This window comes from Trachypithecus francoisi, unplaced genomic scaffold (genome assembly GCF_009764315.1).
Source record: "Trachypithecus francoisi isolate TF-2019V2 unplaced genomic scaffold, Tfra_2.0 Lachesis_group12, whole genome shotgun sequence".
Taxonomy (NCBI): Eukaryota; Metazoa; Chordata; class Mammalia; order Primates; family Cercopithecidae; genus Trachypithecus; species Trachypithecus francoisi.
The window spans coordinates 58082239-58103541 of record NW_022681457.1 but is presented as its reverse complement, the minus strand read 5'-3'; the positions used below and the strand labels follow the sequence as shown (position 1 = coordinate 58103541).

Below are 21303 nucleotides of genomic sequence, written 5' to 3'. Positions count from 1 at the left end.
ATGTGGCAGGAATAACATACATAGCAGTATGTTTCTATGGACCAGGGCTTCCAAAACCTAAATCAAAAACAGAAGGTAGTGGATTATTTACCTCCTTATCTGAAATACACATCACCTAGTCCTCTTCCTTGGAATACACACGAATCACACTCACACATACACACACTCACATATCCCGCTGGAATTTAATTTTTGAAATTTCACGTACATTTTTCAAGGAACTCTGACATCTTTCATCTTGGCTGGTTTCTACTGCAATCCTATTAAACAAATACAGATAAGTTCATTATTTTCCACTGACAGATAAGACCACTCAAAGTCAAAAGAAATTAAGTGACCTTCCCACAAGATATTCCCCTCTCGGCTCTTTTAATAAATTTATTAAGATTCTTTGGGTAGCAAATAACATAAACCCAATTCATATTGGTTTAAGTAAACAGAGAAAAAATAAGCTTATGTAACTAAAGACCAAGGGTGGATCTTTTTGACCAAAAGGATAGTTAGGTCCAGGTTTGGAAAGGAAATCATTAGAAATTAGTCTCTCTCTGTGTCTTGGCTCTGATTTTCTTGATTTGTCTTCATTTTCAGCTAGCTTCTCACCTCTTGGTGGCAAGATGGCCACCAGCGGCTTCAGAATTCTCTCTTCATTGGAGCAACCTCAATAGAAACCATGTGCTGCTCTCCAACATTAAACATACTTGGTTTTAGAGAAGAATTTGTAAGTGAAGGCTGTTTTTTGTTTGTTTGTTTGTTTTTTCTCATAGGCTTTTTTGATGGATTAAGACTCTTTGTTGTTTAATGATGTAGTTGAATTTCTTTTTGTCTTCGTTTGTCCATTCCACACCCATGGCAGACATCACCGGTCAGTCATGGAATATTTTCTTGCTGGTTTCTTTTTTCTTTTCTTTTTTTTTTTTTGAGACAGAGTCTAGCTCTATAGCCCAGGCTGGAGTGCAGTGGTGTGATCTCTGCTCACTACAACCTCTGTCTCCCGAGTTGAGGCGATTTTCCTGCCTCAGGCCTCAGCCTCCAAGTAGCTGGGATTACAGGCAGGTGCCACCATGCTTGGCTAATTTTTTATTATTAGTAGAGATGGGGTTTCACCATATTGGCCAGTCTGGTCTCAAACTCCTGACCTCAAGTGATCCACCCGCCTCAGCTTCCCAAAGTGCTGGGATTACAGGCATGAGACACCGCGCCTGGCGTATTTGCTGTTTTCAATCAGTAAGATCTGGTGTGTGAGTTGAAACCTTAGAATTCCTGCAATCAAGGATGCACATCCTGGTGTCATTTTCTTCATCGTTTACTTTTGTTTTTTTTCTTTTTGAAAATTCATCAATTGCTTGAATGTTTTTTCCAGAAGCTTCTCTGGCTGTCAATGATAAGTGTTTCCCCAATAAAACCTAAATGAACCAAGTAACAGTGAAGTGAATCACTGAAGCATAGCTGGACTCTTCTTTACCCTCTCCTTTGCCCCATCCTCTCCCCAGCAGACCAGGAGCTTACCCTTAAAATCTGGAAAACTCTGCAGAGCCATTTGGCCCAGTTCATACTGATCAAGAATAGGCATTCATAATAATGATGACTTTTCAAATTAGAGCCTGAATATTTGCTGCTACCATATATTCAGCACAATCGCATTTGAAAGACTGCATCAACTGACCCAATTTGGGCATTTTAAAGGTAACACAAAGTGACGATATCACATTAACTAATAACTCTGCAGAAATTACAGAAATGTTTGCATTGCAGTGGGAAAGAAAAGCCAGACATCCTCTTTCCTCTGCCTTTCCACTCTCCATACCCCACACAGTGACAGATGACAATGGTGAGTCTGTGAAACCTTTGGTCTCCGGTCCTGTCTTGCCCACAACTGGCATGTTGGTGGCTGTGGTGGGCTCTGAGCATGAGTGGCAACAAGACAGAGCCAGCAAGTACCCTATAGGCCATTGCGAGTTGCTGCTGAATTAATAGGCTGACAACCAGTAGTTGCAGGAAGATTTGCCACTGAGTTTCATGAGACAGCTTTCTATGCCTAAGAGAGCTGTGGCACAAGGAAGCCTTTTTGCTAAGAGACCATGACCTCCCCTAGTGTCTTGGCTGTTTAGGTCTAACACATTAAGAAGCTGTTTCTAAGAGTAAAATAAAGAAATCAAACTCAGCGGGGAACTGGTGAGAGCATCCTCTGTGTCTTAGGTGGGAGGGTCTTGGCCAGGGGTGCAAGAGGCCAGCTTTCAAGTGCTTGAAATCCTGGGTGAAAGGCAGGTGAGCACTGGGTCCACAGTAATGCAGGCGGCAGGGAGAGTTACAGAGGGTGTCAGCAGGAACACAAGGCAGGAGGCACAGGCAGGAGCACACGCAGTGGAAGTGCACAGGCAGGAGGCAACTCAGTGGAACTTGGTGCAGGGAACGAGGCTTCCTGCAGCCATGTCTTAAAAAGTGAGTAGGATTTGGACAGACCAGGGAGCTACACCAGGCAAGGTGATTGATGCCAGTGATGCCAAGGGACTTTCACTGGTGGTGTGTTCCCAGGTGAAGAAACCAGGCTTCATTTCTGTAGGCAGAAGGAGCGTACAGTGACTGATTGGAGGCACGGCTATGAGAAGAGCGTTTGTGAGGGCTCTGAGAACAGCACTTTCTATCCATCACTTAACTTCACCGCCTCTTCTAGACCAACGCATGTGCTAAGCTGTCATTTATTTACTCACAACTTCCACTGAGCGCCCATCCGTGCCTGCGCTGTGCTCTGTCCATGAGGCGGGCACGGGGTCTTTCTGAGGTCATGTGGGTGTGAAGGACCTTTGGGGTTCACACACCTTGGACAGCTCCTGGCCCAGGGTATACACCTACAATTATGTGTTGAATAAATAAATGTCTCCATACCATGTCTTCAGATGATCAGTCAGACAATCAGACCCAATGCTTAAGGTTCTCTTTCTCATTTTGTTACTCACATGACAGATGGGTTCAATGGCTTGCTGGGTGACGTCCAGTGACCACAGCCAAGGCGGGTTTAACAAGGGGATTTGATGCCTTGCAGCAAGTAAGGAGGACATCGGGGATAGTTCCCAAGCAGTGCCTCCCAGAACAAAGGTGAAAGCCTAGCTTTTATTGCGCTGGTGAGCTGAGTCATCGAATGTGGAGATGGAGTAAAGCCCATCACTGATCATGTTCCACATACCTCACATGTACGGAAAATGGTGAATGAGCTCCTCCCTGGGCAGGGATTTTAGTACGCTAACAAGGGGAGTTCTCCAAAGTTCATCTCCAACTCAGACATCTCTGGGTCAAACCCATTTTTGTTTTTCCAGGGCTGAGATTCTTCCTGGAACTTTTTGAAACAACACCACCGGCTGCAGTCATTCCCAGTGGGAGCTTGTTCGCAGGGCATGCACAGAAACCTGTGGACCGTGGGTTAGGCTCTTGCAAGACTTCCCTGAAAGATCGGACCTGATCACCGACAACATTTGTCTGCATTTTCCCTTGACAAGAAAGTCCACTGCATGATGAGGCTGGTTCTCCAAGGCAGACTAGATATAGAAAGGTTCCTGGAAGAGACAGCTTAGGAGCTGCAACTTGAAAGATACGTCAGAGATCTCATTGTGTTTGCCCTCCGTCCATCCATTCTCCCTTCTGCTGCTGCCAGCATCTCAATTTGCCTTGAAGAATCGTCCTTCTGTTGGTCTCAGACAATGTGGGTCTGGTGCCCAGCTCCTTCCTGTACACACCAGCTTGAGCAGTTGACAGCTGACTCAAGATGACAGCTGTGCCATCCCCGACCCTTGTGACCAGTTCAGGAGTGTGCATTTTAAATAGGTCAGTCTACTATGGAGCAATTCCACACATTTTTCTAGAACTGGGAAAAGGGAAATTCTCTTGTCTTAGGGACAGTGCAGTAAGGCTTCTGGGGCGGACTCCCCAAGAGTGTGGTCAAGTAGCAAAAGTAGAACCAGGAGATGGAGCGGGGGCAGGGTCTGATTAGAGCTGGGGAAAGGCTTTAGGTGGTTTGTCTGATGAGACAGTTTCTAAGTAATGAGGACAGTTCATAGGTAATGAGGAAGTATCCTCCAGCTAAGCTGTAGCCCCAAGCAAGCTATCTGGTTCCCAAAAGCATGGCAGACTAATACCTCCTTCCAGAGTGGTCCTGGGGAATACTAGACAGGATTCGCTGAAGAAAGTACCACACTGAGAGACTTCCATCCCAAAGGTGCAGTAACGGCAGATTTGGCAAAAATAATTGGAAAACAGTGTCATGGCATCTCAAATTATTCCACATCTCTCTATCTCTATCACCACCACAGGCATTCAGGCCATTGTTGCCTTGCCCTGAAAGTCTAAAAGAGTCCTCAGTTTTCATCCATATCCTCCTGTCTGCCATTCTCCACAGTGCATCCAGAATCATCTTTTTAAAATACACATTCTGTTAAGTCCCTTTCCTGCTTAAAATCCTCTGATGACTTCTCATTAAAACGAGAGTAAAATCCAAATTCCTTACCAAGGCCTGTTTGGCCCTAAAAGACTTGTCCCAAATCTCCTCCTCTACCTCATCTCATGTGACTAAAATTCAGCTACCACGTGGCCTTTATTTTGTTTCCAAACACATCAAGCTCCTTCTCACCCTATGGCTTTGTTCTTATGGTCCCTGTCACCTGGAATATACTCTTTCATACTTTTCTTATAGCTGAATTCTCAACCTTCTGTCCCAGCTAAAATGTCACCTCCTCAAAGAGTTCTTCTCTTGCCACCTTATCTTCTCCACCTCAATCAGTTTTTAACCTAGGCAACCCTGATAAATTACTCATGACATTCAAACGTGTATCTACAGCGGCTCTAAATAACTGAAAGTCAGCTACACAAGGGCAGGGATCTTGTCCATCCTTGTCCACAGCAGTTTTTTGAGCTCCTGGAATGAGCGACATGTTCCGTATTCCGTTAGTATTTGTTAGATAAGTGGCTGGATGCATAAATGGTGATTGTCCAAGGCAATGTAGTTCCTAGATGCTATGGCAAGCAGCCAACCTCAACCAGAAGCTGTTTAGGAAATTTTGAAATCAACGAATCTCCAGCTCTTAGAGCCACAGAGTCCTTGGCAAGAAACAGGTTTCTCAGCACAGACTACCACCAAGTATATAAGCAGACAACTCAGATGAGAGCCAGCTTCTTCCATTGCAATGAGATTAAATCTGCTAGTAGGGTCAAGTGCAAGGCATCTTACTTTCTCCCGTCTGCTTGCATTGAGATGATGACTAACTTTCAAATTGCCATGTCATGCAACCTGTCTTGTTCTACTTCACATGGGATAGGTCACATACTGGTGGTATAAGACAGTTTGAGGGAGGCACATCTCACACATGAGTATGAAGCCCAGTCATCACACTTATAAACTGTAGAGGGATCAACCTATTGTATTTTGGAAGGAAGGGAATAATTTTGGGAATCAGTAAAAACCGAACATGTGCTTCAACTGTCTGTGGGCACTTGTTTTCCCCACTCTAAGAATGACCCATTCTGGAATAATCTGAATACATTTAGCTGTCCACTTCACCTGGTAGACACCAGACAGCCGTGGAGTACAGACTCCTGACACAAGATGAACGGGGTTCTGATCCTGAATTCCTTCCAGCAGTGATACTTCCCGACATCATCAATCACTCAGACCCAGAGAGTGGGCAGAGAGCTTTGGGCTAAGGTCCTCGGCAGTCCTTTAGCTGATGAATGTGTCTGTAGGCTTAGAGACTTTTTCTGTTTGTTTTTTTTTTTAATCAAAGTAGTACATTGAATGGTAAAAAAAATTCAAAAAGTAAAGGAATAGGTTATTATGAAAGCCAAGTTTAATGCACTTCCTCCATCTCATGTCTCAGAGATAATTTCTTCAGGTAGTTTCTGTCTTATTTCCTTTGTTTTTTACCTCCATTGTGTGAAATAATATGAATGTATATCTGTATTGATTTATTAAATTGAGGCCAGGCACAGTGACTTATACTTATAATCCCAGCACTTTGGGAGGCTGGGGCTGGAGGACCGCTTGAAGCTAAGAGTTCAAGACCAGACTAGGCAATATAGCAAGTCCCTATCTCAAAATTTCCCAAAGGAAAGAAAATATTTTTTAACATTGGCTAGGCAAGATGATATGCACCTGTAGTTCTAATGACTCAAGAGGCTGAGGCAGGAGGATTGCTTGAGCCTGGGAGGTTGAGGCTACAGTGAACTCTGATGACACTACTGTACTCCAGTCTGGGTGACAGTGAGACCCTGACTCTAAGAAAATAGAAAAAAATAAAAATAATTTAAAAGATTTATTAAATTTGGACAATATCTATTGACTCTCTAAAATAAGAAATAAGGACTTAGCTCACCAGTACCTCTTCCTCTGTTTCTCTTCTTCATGTTTAATAGTTGTATTATTTTTAACTCTTCCATAGATTACATTGTCCCCAACATTTTATTATGACTCTTTTCAAACATACACAAAGTTCATAGAATTTCACAGAGAACACCCATATTCATACCACATAGATTATTTCATCAACATCTTACTCTACTTGCTTTATCGCACATCTGTTCATTTGTCTGTGCCTTTAACTGTCATCAGTCCATCTTATTTTTTGATGTGTTTCGAAGTAAGTTGGAGACATCAGTGCACTCCACCTGCCAACACTTCAGCTTGCAATACTGATCCAGAGTTCAGGGTCAGCCATGCAGTCATCACCACAATCCAGTCTTAGAATATTCCACCACCCCACGCTGAGGCAGGGAAATTGCTTGAACCTGGGAAATGAAGACTGCAGTGAGCCGAGATTGCGCCACTGCACTCCAGCCTGGTGACAGAGCGAGACTCTGTCTCAAAACAAAACAAAACAAAACAAAAATTTCTGGTACCCATTTATAGTTGATACGACTCTCAGCCCAATCCTTTTCTTTCTTTATCTTTTTGAAATGAAATATATATAAAATTCAATACATGGATCTTAAGTGTACTCTCAAATGAGTTTTGACAAATGCATATTCCTGTGTAGCTGAATAGGTGCTGAACATTACCACTGTCCCAGGGTTTTCTCCACATCCCTACACTGTCCCCAGCACAGAGACAATGACTGTTCAGATTTGTTCCATTGTAGATTAGTTTTCCTTGTTCTATAACTGATACAGAAAGAATCTGTATAATAAATAATGTTTTATAAACAGCGTTTCTTTTTCACTCAGCATAATGTTTTTTGAGATGGTTCATGCCACTGCCTATGTCAGTTGTCTCTCTGGTTGTTTATTGATGGCCTGTTTCCATGAGCTTTTGCTCATCATAAATAAAGCTGCTATAAACATACTTGTACAAGTATGTTATTTGCAGACATATGTTTTTATTTCTTGCAGATATGCACCTAGAAGCAGAAATGTTGTGTGTATTTAGCTTTATGAGAAACCACCAGAACATTTTTCCAAAGTAAATGTACCACTTTATGTTCCCACTAATAATGCTTCAGAATTCTAGTTCCTCAATATCTTTGCTGATATTTCACTGTTCTGGTAGTTGTGTCTCATTATAGTTTGAATCTGCAGTTCCCTGATGACTAATGATGTTTAGTGTTTTTTTGTATGTTTATTGGCACTTGTGTTGTGTGTGTGTGTGTGCATGTGTATGTGTGAAGTGAAGTGTCTGCCTATTCCCAAGTCATAAGGTTATTCTATAATTTTCTTCTGGAAGTTTTACTTATTATATTTTTAAAATATAATATTGAGATATAATTTGTATGCCAAAAATTGTAAGTGTGCAATTGAATGGTGTTGGTAATTTGTAGAGCTGTGCAACCATCACCACAATCTAGTTTCAGAACATTCCCATCATCCTAGAAATGTTTTCCTACCCATTTAAAACCAACATCACTCCCATCTGAGCAGTAGCCAAACACCACTCTGCTTTCTGTCTCCATATATTTGCCTTTTCTAGACATTTCCATCTACAGGAATTTACCCAAGAAAATTAAAACACATATCTACAAAAAGACATGTAAGTAAATATCCATAGCAGTATTATTCATAATGGCCAACAGCTTGAATTAATTTAACATTAAATATAATTTAGCATTATTGCTTGCTCCAGGAGCTCTCTGCCCTCCACTTTCTGGATGAGAATCTCGGCACCTCTAACCTTTTCTTTATCTTTTCCATGTACTTCAGCCTCCCCATCCAGGATCCACCCTCCATCAGCCATGTTTCTACTTTTACATCTGAAGGCTATTCATACTCAAATACTCTTTTTTTTTTTTTGGAGACGGAGTCTCACACTGTCACCTAGGCTGGAGTGCAGTGGTGCCATCTCGGCTCCCTACAACCTCCGCCTCTGGGGTTCAAGTAATTCTCCTGCCTTAGCCTCCCGAGTAGCTGGGACTACAGGTGCACACCGCCACGTCTGGCAAATTTTTTGTATTTTAGTAGAGGCGAGTTTTCACTGTGTTGCCCAGGCTGGCCTAGAACTCTTGAGCTCAGGCAATCTGCCCTCCTCGGCCTCTCAAAGTGCTAGGATTATAGGCATAAGCCACCGTGCCTGGCCTTAATACATCTTTCCAGCTCAGTTAAGTCTCCCATTCTTTGCCCAACTGTGTTTCTATAATTGAAATCTAATAAACAATGTTTGTAATATTAAGGCTGTATGAGCACTCATTTATGCATTGAAAATCGCCAGGTGGTGCTCCAGCTGCTGAAGTTACCGTGACGAACAGACAGGAGGAGTCTTTGGGAGTGAGGGGTGAGATGCAGGCAAGAAGTGAAAAGACGAGGGGATCACGCAATGGTTTAAAGAAGTGTTGTGCTATGGAGAGTAAGGCTGCATCTCACTCTCCCTGGGTCCAGCTACCTCACTCCTGTACCACAATTGGCTGTTCCCAACACCAAGTTCAAATGGGCTTCCTTCTTCCTCTTTATTAATTGCTTAAAATTATGCTTCATTTGGTTTGTTTCATATTTGTACTTAAAGTCACAGATGAATTTTAACAGGGAATTAAAAACTTACAGAAAAATGAACAATAACAATAAAAAATCTCTATCCCATTCTTTTTTTTTTTCTAATAGCCTTGAACTCCTGGGCTCAGGAGATCCTCCTGTCTCAGCTTCCTGAGTAGCTGGGACCACAGACATGCACCACCACACACTGCTAATTTTTTAATTTTTGTAGAGATTGAGTCCTCCTATGTTGCCCAGTCTTGCCTCAAACTCCTCGGCTTCACAAGGTGTTGGGATTACAGGCATAATCCACCATACCCAGCCTCTTTTTAACTTTTCTAACATCTAAGATTACTCATGAGAAATACTGCTTTTTCATTCCCACTCTTCATAGGTGAATTTATTTCTGTCTCTCAGAAAGCTTTTAAGCTGGTCTCCTTATCTTTCATGAGAACGTGTCCAGACATGGGACCTTGGTAGACCCTTTTTAACTTTTTTTTAGAGACAGAGTGTTGCTCTGCTGCCCAGCCTGGAGTGCAGTGGCACAATCATAGCTCACTGCAACTTCCAGCTCCCAGGCTAAGTGATCCTCCTGCCTTCAATCTGAAAATCAAGTGTTTCAGCTCTAGAAAAGTCTTTTCTGATATTTATTTGATCATTTTCTCCCATCCATTGTCTCTTTTCTTCTGGGGTTTTTATTAGATATGGGATATTCTGCACAGTTTTCTCTCCCTATTTATTTATTTTTTACTTTTTGATCTTTATTCCAGAAGATTCTTCCAACTTTACTTCCCATATTTTTCATTCCTTCTCATCATCTGTATTTGATTTACCAATTTCAGTTATTCTCTTTGTTTCATAGTGAATACATGTTTTGAATCTTGTTGAGTATGTTAGGAATCATGTTCTCTTTTCTTTTAAGTTCTTTCCTATTCCCTTAATTGACTATTTTCTCTGGGGTCATATTTTCTATTTGTGCATTTTGATCCTTCCCTTCCTGCTTGCCAATTCTCCTCCTACAGTTGGTGACACCTGGGCGGCCCCGCACTTATACAGTGTCTGACTAGGAGCTCTGTGTAGGGTTGGGGAGAACGTTAGAGTCTAGTGTCAGGCCACTGTCCATCCCTCTCCTTGCCAGACTGAGGAGGGTGTCACTCTGGGCTGCCATTGTCCACCCCAAATGCTTTTGCATCCACCATGTATCTTTTCAATGTTTTTAGAGAAAAGCCATATTGGGCTTTGCTAGAAGCAAGCTGTCCTACTGAGTGTCCTCCTCTGGGGACCAGTGGGTGGGGATGGTGACCTGCTAGTGTACTGTTGCAGACTTCTAAGAATTCTCTTGATTCCAACCACTCCTGAAGGACCCTGAGCCCAGTCTTGTCCGGGATGCTGGAGGACAGACTGGCTTTCATCTCCTCTACAGTCCAGTCGCTTTTCTAAAATGCAGCTTTCTCTGTCCATTTCATTCATGAACTTGTCCCTTAAAACTGCTGTCTTCTAAAATTTGATGATAATTTTATTTGTGATTTCCTTTTTCTCTTTGCTGTTTACTCCCTTTTCAACAGACAATTTTTATTTTAGCAGTGTTCCAAGGAAGTAATAAATAAATGAATATTTGCATTCTCCCACCAGAAACCTGAAGCTACAAAATGTGACCGGAACAATTAATCAACACAACTGGAAGATTGTCACTGCAGTTCCAGGCATAAGCAACATACACAAAAATTACACATTTTATATACATAAAAATGCCTTTATCTTTAACATGTACTACCTTTAAAAATTGCTTTATTTTCTCTGGTGATGTTAATTTTTTCATAATTATTATCAAGTCTTTCTTTTAAACAACAGGTATGCTTCCTTCGATAAGGTAAAAAAAGAGCCAGGCAACTGAACTTGTTTCTGATTTTGCTTTGGCTACCAGGAAGTGCTGTGTTATATTTAGTGTACAATTACAGAAATGATTTAAATCTCTCAACTGTATTCTGCTTTTAAATATATTTAATCTCTTAAACCAATGACATATATATACAGCATACATAGCATATGTCATTACTTTGAGAGATTAAAAACATATTTAATACATTTATGTAATTTCTACTTAATCTCATCTTTTAAAAAATAAGTAGAATACAGATCGAACATGGTGGCTCACACCTGTTATCCCAGCACTTAGGGAGGCCAAGGCAGGCAGATGATGAGATCAGGTGTTCGAGACCAGCCTGGTCAGCATGATGAAACACTGTCTCTATTAAAAATACAAAAATTAGCCTGGCAGGGTGGCGAACCCCTGTAATCCCAGTTATTCGAAAGGCTGAGGCAGGATAATTGCTTGAATCTGGGAGGCGGAGGCTGCAGTGAGCCGAGATCATGCCACTGCACTCTAACCTGGGCAGCAGAACAAGACTCCATCTCAAAGTAAATAAATAAGTAGAATACAAATTGTACATGAATAAAATAAACTTAAATGCGCTCTTGATACCCTATATGATGGAATAAAGGAACTCTTAGTATGAACGGGGCCTGAGCCTAAGCACTGTGCACAGCTGCAACCCCGATACAACAGGTAAACTGGTAGCCAGGCTCCCTGTGTGGCCTTTTTTCAAGGTTCCAAGAATCTTTGTGCTAGAGTCCCCGCTATAGGGGAGAGGGAGCCAGGCATAGCAAAATCACTCAGTAAGAACACTGTGTTCTTGGTTGTTTTATAGGAGAAATTCTGATGGAGTGTGCTGTCTGTTATATAGATTATCTCCCAGCCAAGCTCCTCAGGGATTCATAATTTAGAACTACAAAGACTAGAAAGACTGTGAGCATAGCATAACTATTTCATTATAAACTCAGATTCTCAAGCAGAAGTAACACTATTGGGTCCATTAGTAGAGGTTAACCAAAAAAAGAGGAAGGTATAAACATAGAGTTTGGGCTTGGCTTGCTTTTTTAAAAAATATATTCACAATGCCCTGGTTTGGGATGAAAGTATTGGCGTGAAAGGCTGTTTGTTCATCTGGACACCTTGAAGGAGAGGTGAGCCTGGACTCTGACACTGGATATGCGGACATTGACATTTGAGGTAGCTTTCTCCATAGCTTTGGAGAGTGGAAAGGTCTCATATGATTCAGAGATAATAATTCTGTGTTGCCAGGGGAGAAGAGAAGGGAGGAACCAAGAAAGAAGCCATATATATTACGTGGTGTTGCAGCTGGGGGCCAGTGGCCATTTTCCTTAACCATATAGTGGATACCACTTTAAAATGGAACCATGTCCTGGAGCCTAAGTCAAGGAGGATAGGCTTCTCTATTCTCTCTCTGTGTAGTGGCCTCAGTGTTTCTAGCCATTCTTGCATGGGGGAGGCAGCCCTCCAGAGCTCCTAGCTTTCTGTAGGGTGGGGAGGAGAAAATCTTCACTCCAACTACCCAGCTCTCTCAGGCCCATGGCTTCATCTCCCTGAAGCCATGAAAATCCAAGCTCCCTGGCTGGGGAGACTAGCAGGTCATGGTTATAACTTTAGTTTTAGTTTCTGTCCTGGTTTTATTTTCTGAGTATTTGTCTTATTGTTGTGTGCTAATTTATGCATTTGAAAACTTGGTTTGTTTTATGCATTTTATCCAGCATTATTGGGAGTTTGTTTTGGAATAGGCCTTAGACATAATTTTTATTTATTTAGCTGGCCACCATGCTGATAAAGGGCTCTCCGTGTCCACAATGTGAACTTTACCCTATAGCTCCATGAAAACTGCTTCATCAATATCACCAATCACCTTTACTTTGGCCAAATCTATGGACAAAAATAAAAATGGCCTTATATTTTATTCCCTCTGCAAATTTTTGACACTAGTGACTACTTTCTTATTCTTAAGGAGTTTTACCATCTCGCCTTCAATATATGCAAATGCTTTCCACATTTATGCCTCTAACCAAAACCTTGGCAGTGAGCTCCAGCCTTGCATACCCAACCGTCTCTTTGATGTCTCTACTCAGATGTTTTAGAGGCACCTCAGAATACCATGTCTGAAACACAGCTTCTGTAGTCCCTCCCTCAGTGCCAGGATGCCCCAAACCTTTACCTCCCTTCTTATCACATCTCAGAGAATGGCACACCATCTAACGCTCACTTGAACTAACGGTGAAATGTACTCCTTGGTTATTTTTTTTCTGCTTCTCCCTCCCAATTTCCAGCAGCCTAGACAGCCCTGTCTTTTTTGTTTTAATGTGCAAACTGTATTCAGATTTCAAACTTAGCCTTGACACCACATTTCTCTATCTAGACTGCACCCCCTCTTGCGTAATGCACCCCCAGCTCCTGCATTCTTCCCCCCGTCATCTTCTGCCACATTCACACCTTCTTTCCTTCTGTGTGTCCTCCCCAGAAGAACCAGGTGACCTGCTCATGGCACTCAGCACCGCAAATATTTCTTTCTTTCAATAAAGAAAAGAGATGTGTTTCTTATATTTCTGGAAGCTGGGAAGTCCAAGGCGGAGGGGTGGCCTCTGGGGAGGATCTTCGTGCTGGTGGGGTCTCTCTGCAGAGTCCTGAGGTGGCACAGGCCTTCACACGGTGAGGGGGCTGGGTGTGCCAGCTTAGACTTCTCTTCCTCGTCTTATAAAGCCCCAGATCCCTCATGGGGGCTCTACCCTGATAACCTCATCTAGTCCTAACTGCCGCTCAGAGGTCCTGCCTCTCAGCACGGTTACAGTGAGGATTATGTGTGCACTTGAGACTCGGAGGGGGCATTCAAACCACAGCCTTCTGCCCCGGCCCCCAACAGCTCATGTCCTTCTCACATACAAAATAGATTCATTCCATCCCAGTACTTCCAAAGCCAAAGCCAAAACTAAACAAAACAAACAAACAAAAGCAAGCAAACAAGCAAAAAAAGTGGTCTCACTCTGTTGCCCAGGCTGGAGTGCAGTGTCACAATCATAGCTCATTGTAACCTCAAACACCTGGGCTCAAGCGATCCTCCTCCCTTGGCCTCCTAAGCAGCTGGGATTACAGAAACATGTCACTACACCCCACTATTTTTTTTTTTTTTTGGTAGAGACAGGGTCTCACTATGCTGCCTAAGTTGATGCTGAACCCCTAGGCTGAAATGATCCTCCTACCTTGGCTTCCCAAAGTGCTGGGGTTATAGGTATGGACCATGGCAGCTGGCCTAAAAGTCCTAACTTGTTCCATCATCAACTTGAAAGTCCTAAGTCCAGAGTCCCATCTGAATCTGATGTGCGCAAGACTCAAGGTGCAATTCATCCTGACGCAAATCCTCCTACCGTGAGCCTGTGAAATCAAACAAGGCATCTGCTTCCAAGATACAATGCTGGGACGGGAGTAGGGCAGGCATTCCCACCCCAAAAGGCAAGAAGAAGGGAGTGACAAGCCCAAGCAAGTCCGAAACCCAGCAGGGCAGACAGTAAATCTCGAAGCTGGACAATCACCTCTTTTCATTCCCAGTCCAGCATCCCATGCACATTGGAAGTTTTGGGCCCCCAAGGCCTGGGGCAGCACTTCGCACCCTATCATGGCTTTGCTGGACTCCATGCTCCTGTGCCCATGGGCTGGAATCTTTCCCAAGAGATGCTGCAAGTTGGCTGCTCCACAGTCTTGGGGTCCCTGAAGTGGCCCCCTCCCATGGCTCCACTAGGCATTACCCTAGTGGGGACTCTGTGGCAGCTCTGACCCCACCTTTCTGCTTGGAATTGCCCTCGAAGGGGCTTTCTGTGAGGAGCTCCACCGTTGCAGCAGGTTTCCGCCTGGGACGCAGGCTTTCCAGGGCATCCTCTGAAATCTAGGTGGAGGAAAGCCCCCACCACTCTTGAGATCTGCACACCTGCAGACTTAACACTACGTGGATGACGCCAAGGCTTATCACTCAGCAGCTCAAATATTTCTTAACTGCACTCAGAACTGAGTCCCAAATCCTTACAATCCCCCTTGTGCGTCGCCTGGCCTGACTCACCAGCCCCTCGCTCCACAGACCAGCCACCCAGCTTCCTTTCCATCCTCCTCAAATGCCCAGAAGCCGTTCCCACCCCAGGGCCTTTGCCCTTGACATTCTTGAGAGGGTGGGGCTCTCTTCCAGCCCAGATCTTTCCAGGCCCACCTTTTCCTCTATTTTGGAGTTCACCATAGAATTCCCTCCCCAGGGTCCTTCCCTGACTGCACCATTTGAAGCTTACCTACCACCATTCTGTGTTATCAGAGCACCTGTCTATTTTTGTATTTATTCATGTGTATTTCTTGTGCGTTGCCTGCATCCCCACTAGAATATTAGTGCCATAAGCACAGCGGCATTTTCTTTCTTGTTCCTTAATCTGTGCCCAAGACTGGCACTTAGCTGCTCCTCAACAATATGTTGAATGTGTGACTGCTGAAAGGACAAAGGGAAAATCAGGGCCCATTGAGGATCTTTCAGTGCACAGCAGGCACTTTGCTGGGCGCTGCTGAGCCTCCCTACAGAGCAGCTGTCTGTGGCTGGGAGGAGTTGCCCTCAGTCACATTTTATCTGAGCTCCTGGGAGTGCTGCTCTTTGCAGCGTCTCTGATTCACAGAGCCCCAGCTGATGGGAGCAGAGCTGTTCAGAATGACAAACAAAGCGCAAAGCTGGAAACTGCATCCACCAGGCGTGGGGCGGAAGCTCGCGGGCCTCCATGCCTGGCCCCAGGAGGGTGGCTTTGTGAAATTCCAATGGAAACTTGAAGAGGTTAACATGCCTTGAAAAGGAGGCCAGGCATTTTATTTTCCACGTTGGACTATTTCTGAGAGTAAAAAGGGTACTACGAATAAGTATGCCAGAAAAATAGGCAAAAATTAGGACTGGGCTAGGCAAACTCGACCGGGTATCACTCAGGGGAGATTCCCGCTGATTTTTAGAGAAGGAGCGACTGCCCTCAAAGTCTAAAAAGGCAATTCGGATTTCAGAGAGCACGCACCTAGATGCCAGGAGGCCTGAGGTCAGCCCATGAGGTAGGTCTCACCTGTGAGCTGTCCACAGAGGCAGCTACGTGATCTCTGGGTTTCTTCCTTTGTAAATTGGGGATAATAGCGCCTGCTCCTTCTCCTCCCACCATCACATGAGCCATAGCACTCCAAAAACTGTCATTGTTTTAGAAATTTTTGGTGGGATTGATATTTGTTATTGTTCTCAGTTTTCTTTAGCTTGAAATTAGAATTTTTTAACTTTAAAAAGAATGTTTTTCCACTGGAATTTCAATATTGCTTACATTATAAAACAGAAAAAGGGGCTGGGCACAGTGGCTCACACTTGTAATACCAGCACTTTGGGAAGCCGAGGCAGGCGGATCACCTGAGGTCAGGAATTTAAGACCAGCCTGGCCAACATGGTGAAACCCCGTCTCTACTAAAAATACAAAAATTAGCCGGGGTGTGGTGGTGGGTGCCTTTAGGCTGAGTCAGGAGAATCGTTTGAACCTGGGAGGCGGAGGTTGCAGTGAACCGAGATCGCACCACTGTATTCCAGCCCAGGCGACAGAGTGAAACTCCATCTCAAAAAAAAAAAAAAAAAAAGATGTGATGTCTCTTAAAACGTCAAAGTCATCTCTTTTTTGTATATTTTGTTCTAGTCTTTTTTTCTGACATATAAACATGTGTATGTGCATATTTTTAACATTTGTTTACAAATTTAGGATTATACTATATGTACAGTTGATTCAGTGACTGGAAAAAGAAAAGATACAGGCATACAAAACAAGGTAATTCTTTGCTGGAAAATATTGCCCATGAATGAAAGACTTAGATCTATTTCTTTCCTTATTTTTGAGACAAGGTCTTGCTCTGTCGCCCAAGCTGGAGTGCAGTGGTGAGATCATGGCTCATTGTAGCCTCAAACTCCTAGGCTCAAGAAACTCTCCTACCTCAGCCTCCCAAGTAACAGGGACTACAGGGGCACACCACCACACCCAGCTATTTAAAACATGTTTTTTGTAAAGACGGGGTCTTGCTATGTTGCCCAGACTGGTCTCAAACTCCTGGCCTCAAGTGATCCACCTACCTCTGCCTTCCAAAGTACTGGGACTCCAGGCATCAACCAGTGTGCCTGGCCAAAGGACAATTATTTTAATCGGTGTGTATTTTGATCGGTGATCTGTTTCCCTTGTTTTGTTTTTTTTTTTTTTGTATATATGAGGAAGAGGAGAACATTGTAATAATAAGATTTGTGCCACAGTTTCTGATAACATCTTAAGAGACTGCAGGAGAAAGTTTCTGGATGAAATGATCAGACATTTCTAAGCTGTCTGTTGCGTATCAATCATGCTCCTGGCGCAGTATGTGAGGATCCACCTCATGCACCCCACAGGCATGGAGGATGGCTGGGATTCATCGTGTTTCAAGATTTAAAATTGAAATCTGCTGGTCACGGTGGATCATGCCTGTAATCCCAGCACTTTAGGAGGCTGAGGTGGGCAGATCACGAGGTCAGGAGTTCGAGACCAGCCTGGCCAACATGGTGAAACCTGATCTCTACTAAAAATACAAAAATTAACCTGGCGTGGTGGCACGGGCCTGTAATCCCAGCTACTCGGGAGGCTGAGACTGGAGAACCACTTGAACCAGGAGGCAGAGGTTGCAGTGAGCCGAGATTGCGCCACTGCACTCCAGCCTGGGCAACAAAGAGAGACTGTCTTGAAAAAATGAATGAATGAGTAAATAAATAAATTAATTAAAGTTAAAATCTTTCTTGAAGAGCAGCTTTTTTCTGGACGTCTCATTCATGAGCCCCCACTGGCTCTGGGCTCCCCATCCTGCTTTGTCTGAGTCAGAGAAGTCCCCTAAAATGTGGAACTTTCAGGGATACAACCTGGAGTAGTCCTGGAAGCCCAGCTGGCTCGTCACCCAGCAACAGGCTGCTCACTGGGACCGCAAAAAGCCCATGCCTCTTTGGAGGGCCTCTTGGTCTAGCAGTGGTCGAGTTGGAGATTTAGCCCATCCTGGACCCCCCACAATATTTTGGGTGGAAGAGGCACCATTTCTGCTAAATGCTTTCTCTCAGAGCTGGCCAGGAGCAGCCACAGGGACCACCCAGCACCACCCAGGATTGCTGCCAGAGCTTCCCTTCTCTGGTGAACACCTGGTCTTCTATGCCCACCTTGTGAGGAAGGGCGTCCCCAGAGACCCCTCCAAGACCAAGCATTGCTCCCCAGATAGATGCCGTATGGAAAGAAAAAGGAAGGGAGCTCCTCTTCTAGGCTTTAACACAGACGTCAGTGCCGCCCAGCACTGTTTCTCCTGCCCACGGGCTGACGGCACAAGGGGCCTTGCCCTGGAAGAAAGGAGGCCCTGAGTGGTCTGGAGGCACCGAGAGAGCCCAGCCTGGAGGGACAAGTGCTTCCCTCATGCGCTTCTCTCGCTCGCCCCATGCTGCGGGGCTGCTGGGCCTCAGCTATCTTTGGCAGCTTCCCCAAGGCCAGAGAGGAGCTCGTGCCTCAAAGTTTACCGCTTGAATTATTCGTGCGTTATTAATAGCAGCAGTGATGAGTACGGGAAAGTGGCAATCCTAACACCATGACAGTGGCCTGTCCCGAGAGAGCCGGAGAGGCAAAGCTGCCTGTGAGTCTGGTCACACCAGCAGAGGATGAGTCATGCCTCTCCCGCCTTCCTCTTCTCTGCAGACAAGGTCAAGGGCATCACGGTCCCCACTCCCAGAGAGCCCCTTCCCCAACTGAGGTTCTGTGGGCTCCTGGAAAACTGTCACTCCTGGTGCAGCACAGTGGCTGAGAGTCCAGTCAGGGGCAGCTGAGGTCCCATCCCACAACCTCCACTTAGGAGCCCGTGACCTTGGGCAAGGGCCTCGCTTTCCCTAACCCTTCCAAACACTCCAACAGGGATGAGAGCAGAACCTCCCCATAGGGCCACCCTGAGGATTAGATGAGAGAAAGGACAAAGCATTCCGCCCGGCATACAGCCAGTGCCAGGAAATAGAGCCTCTTGCATGCTGTTGGCGCTCACTCTGTGCTGGCTCACATTTATTCCTCACCCCACTCAGGTGGTCCTCTTTGCTCAAACTGGAATTGCTCTACTGGTTTCGAGTAAGCAAATCCAGCCTTCTCCAACGTACCTTACCAAATCTTTTCTGTCCTTACGGAGGCGGAAGGTCAGGTCCCAGGAGGGACTTCTGAGCACACGGGGTTTTACACTGGTTGGTGAATGGCAGTCCCTGACTCCTCATCAACCAGTGCTTCTGCCTCTTGCTTCAGCCTGGCCTGAAAGGCAGGGCATCCAGACCAGCCACTCCTGGGAGAATTTGCTAACTTCTTCCAGGTCTTGCTAATTGGCCACTGCCCACTCCAGGAAGAGAGACCATGCCAGTCGCCTGCCTCTCTCTTTCACTGGACTCTAAGTGTGCTAAGATGGACTTCTTAAGGCTTTGACTCCAGTCTCCTCCTCATTTGTGAAAGGCAAGAGAAATATGATCATTCATTCTTCACAGGGTTGCAGGAGGAATAAATGGTAACTCACAAATAGAACTTCACAGTGTCTGGCATTCTGGAAGGGCTAAATCGGTGCTGAATTCTGTTATAATTCTTCTACTCATAAAAGTTCTATTTTGATGTCTACTTTATCCCAAACCTCCCTGACCGGAATTTTCCAAGGCAGGTAATAAGGTGCTTTGGTTGGGGCATTTTGGCAACTCCCTAAAAAGATTTTGAGCAAAATCCTTTAAAAATTCAAGAGTTACCTCTGGTACTCACATCCCAAAGGGTGAAGACTGAATCCGGCTGAGCAGGAATCTTTAAGACCTTGCTCAGGATTTGAACTTGAGCCTCAGACCCTACCAAAGCTCTGACATATCCACAAAGAGGTTACTGGAAGGCTTCAGGCCTGGAAGGGAAGTTTCTGATGAGATTCTCATCTTAGGATGGATTTCCTAGAAAAAAGAGCTGAAAATGTGAATCCGTGTGAACACAATTTATTCAGAAATGACTAATAGGATCACTTGAGGACAGCAGTTTGAGACCAGCCGGGGCAATATGGCAAGACCCTGTCTCTGCAAAAAAAAAAAAAAAAAATAACAAAAAATTAGCCAGGCTGGTGACATGCATCTGTAGTTGGAGAGGCTGAAGTGGGGGATTACTTCAGCCCAGGAGGTCAAGGCTGCAATGAGCTGTGATAACGACACTGCACTCTAGCCTGGGTGACAGTGTGAGACCCTGTCTCAAGAACAAGCAAACAAAAACAAACAACAATGAAAAAAGAAAACAATTAAAAAGAAGCAAGGGGACATTTACACCTCCCCACCCATTGTTAGTGGGGGCTGATCCTGGGGGGGATGAAACTCCTGAGGCATTTTCAGCCCTCAGTGCAGGCGGACAAGGTCAGTCAGGGCAGCTGGCACAGAGACCAAGGGAGGCTGAGGGAAGTGGGCACGCACAGAGTGGGTGTGCTCCAGAGGGTGACAGGGACAAGAAATATGGGGGGATCCTCGATGGCAGGCCTCTCCACAGGGCAAGGTAAAGCTCCCTGGGAACCCACTCTTGCCATGAGAACAGACCCCAGGTACTGGGCTGTCTGCTCTTCCTTCCCTCTGGCTTTTCCCTACCCAAAGCGCTTGCCTCTTCTTCCTTCTTCCTTTGCTTGGACATTTACAGAGCATCTTCTAGACACGAGGCTTGGTTTCAGGGACTCTGGGAGAGCATTGAACCACAGCAGCTGGGTTCCTTCTGATCTGAAACCATCTGCTGAATTTGCATCCCAGATCAGCCACGGAGCATGAATAAATGATGTGGCTCTCTAAGCCTCATTTCTTGAAGTAAAGGAATAGCACTTATCTACGCCCACTTTGCAAGCCTATTTTCAGAATACCGTGAGGGGATGGGTGTAGAGAGCCCAGCCCAGTGTGCAGTTTATGCACTGACCCCTCCTTTCCTCTCCGTTCATCTAATTTGTTTCCTTTGCCAGGTGCCAGGTTACCACCCTCCTGTCCTGAGTAAAAGTCCTGGATCCTTCAGCAGTGACCCCTGTGAATTGGTTCCTGGGCTCATCATCCCAGTGACTGGGAGATTCCTATGGCAACAGTGAGTCAGACTCTTTAATAAGAAAATGGCTGGGCACAGTGGCTCACACCTGTAATCCCAGCACTTCGGGAGGCCAAGGCAGGCAGATCACAAGGTCAGGAGATCAAGACCATCTTGGCCAACATGGTAAAACCCTACTAAAATACAAAAAATTAGCCAGGGATGGTGGTGCATACCTGTAGTCCCAGCTACTCGGGAGGCTGAGACAAGGGAATCACTTGAACCCGGGAGGCAGAGGTTGCAGTGAGCCAAGATCGCACCACTGCACGCTAGCCTGGTGACAGAGCAAGACTCTGTCAAAAAAGAAGAAGAAGAAGGAGAAGGAAAAGGAGAAGGAGAAGG

At 44.9% G+C, this 21303-nt stretch overlaps 1 long non-coding RNA gene and 1 other non-coding gene across 2 annotated transcripts in view; one reads left to right on the top strand and one right to left on the bottom strand.

The window, feature by feature from the left end:
• LOC117092254 overlaps positions 1–21076 on the top strand; it is a 68308-nt gene extending 47232 nt beyond the window's left edge. Inside the window, exons 3-4 of the long non-coding RNA XR_004440701.1 lie at positions 3312–3816; positions 20846–21076. This is a non-coding gene — a long non-coding RNA (uncharacterized LOC117092254). The remainder of the gene's footprint in view (positions 1–3311; positions 3817–20845) is intronic.
• LOC117094109 lies at positions 5294–5396 on the bottom strand. The gene has a single exon (XR_004441428.1). It is a non-coding gene; the product is annotated as a small nucleolar RNA U13 (small nucleolar RNA).
• Positions 21077–21303: the final 227 nt, after the last annotated feature.